The 1683-nt window shown below is 42.0% G+C and overlaps 1 long non-coding RNA gene across 1 annotated transcript; it reads left to right on the top strand.

Annotated features, from left to right (window-relative positions):
- Nucleotides 1–797: 797 nt before the first annotated feature.
- LOC105696271 lies at nt 798–1457 on the top strand. The gene is made up of 2 exons (XR_001103703.1): nt 798–955; nt 1072–1457. It is a non-coding gene; the product is annotated as an uncharacterized LOC105696271 (long non-coding RNA).
- Nucleotides 1458–1683: the final 226 nt, after the last annotated feature.

Below are 1683 nucleotides of genomic sequence, written 5' to 3' on the forward strand. Positions count from 1 at the left end.
AGGCGCGCCAGCTTTCCTATTGGACGGATATTTCACCGGAACGGGCGGGACCTTGTTCTCTTTTAACTTTCCAAACCGGGGATAAACTCCCTTTGATGGGAATTTTCGAAACGAAAAATCTCTCGATTCGTGGCTGAACGTATTAAGGGCTTTTTCTCTTTACGCATGGAACGTCCTGTAAGACCGCGCGTAAGGACAGTGGACATTTACTAGGAATATTATCGAATATCACGTTTCTTTTTCTCGAAAAGCCAATACTCGGAGTCTCAGTGGATGTCCATTAATTTGTTGAAATTTTGTAGATCGCTCTGTTTGGCCTACGAGAATTCAACGGTGAAATCGGAGATTCCTGCTCCGTTCCGAATTTTAAATTTCGCGCGCTCCTGCCAAGGCGCGCCTACCGGCGAGCGCCTAAAACTGGACAATAAAAATCGTGGCGGACCCACTGAAAGTCGTATCGACCTGCGAACTGCATTGCCATCTCGATTTCTGGATCAATTGCCACATTAAATGTGAAAGAAACTGTTAAGTTCCAATCTATCTTAACGGGAGCAAGCGTGTCAAACGGGCGAAAAGGCCATCTGAGAAATGGATCGGTTAAAGGCATGATTTTCCAAGTGATAAATATCGCGTCCTCGCGTATAAAACGAACATTCCGTAAGTACCGAATAAATCGCTAAGTAATATTTAAAAACTATTCCAAGATAAGTGTCAAGACCGTTTCGTTGAAGACTTTAAAAGCGACGTCGCGTGCGCGCCTTCTCAATTACGACGTAGTCCGTGGTGCAGATCCTAGGTCGATTCGTAAATTAGTCATTGACGAAGACGGGGACGCCGACGACGAGGACGACGTGCGTATGAAAAAGTAATTTTTCCAAGAGAAAGCTAAAAAAAAGGTATATTCAATTTTGTGGGATAGCTCCTTGCCCACGCAGCCTTACTGGGCCTTATTAAGGTATTATCGCATTAATTACTAAATTACTATTAAATAATGGTAAAGGTAAACAATAAAGAAAGTAATAAGAATTAACGCACTATTTACGCTATTTCCGATAAACTGCGGACCGAAAGTAAGGAAGGAGGGAGGAAGAAATTACGGCTGAGGACCTAAGGAACCGAATAAATGAGACGATACGACGAGGGAGATGAGACGGTGAGGTGACCGGAGGGATTATGCCAAACCTACTTACCTAAGCGATTAACTTGATCAAACCTGTATATCGCGAATGAAAAGATGACTCCAAACGACCGCCATATTCGCTAGCCAAGCAACACTGTCGATGCGTCCAAGGTGACGTTAACTGAGATTTTTCCTACGTTTTGAATTTCCTCCAGCCTGCACACAGGCAACTAGAATCTCCTGACTTTTAATTCGGCCTTTTGTGCCTACAATGACTCGCTCCACTCACTAAATCCGAAAAGTGATTTATGGGATTCCATTAAATGCAATTCAACCAGTCCGTCTTTCAGCCATGGTTTTTGTAACATTATACATTGTTTTTTAAATATCCTGTATGCACAACGCATTTTCTGACTATTGCACATGTAAGCACATTCTTAGTCACCCATTGCATTGTCTTTTGTAAAGTATTTTAACACAGAATTTGATTAACTACGAAGTAGGTTTGTCATGTGTCAACTTTTTTTTTCATGTTAAATAAATGGTATGTATCGAACTCGGAC

The sequence above is a fragment of the Orussus abietinus genome, unplaced genomic scaffold (assembly GCF_000612105.2).
Source record: "Orussus abietinus isolate OABI.00-Male unplaced genomic scaffold, Oabi_2.0 scaffold37, whole genome shotgun sequence".
NCBI lineage: Eukaryota > Metazoa > Arthropoda > Insecta > Hymenoptera > Orussidae > Orussus > Orussus abietinus.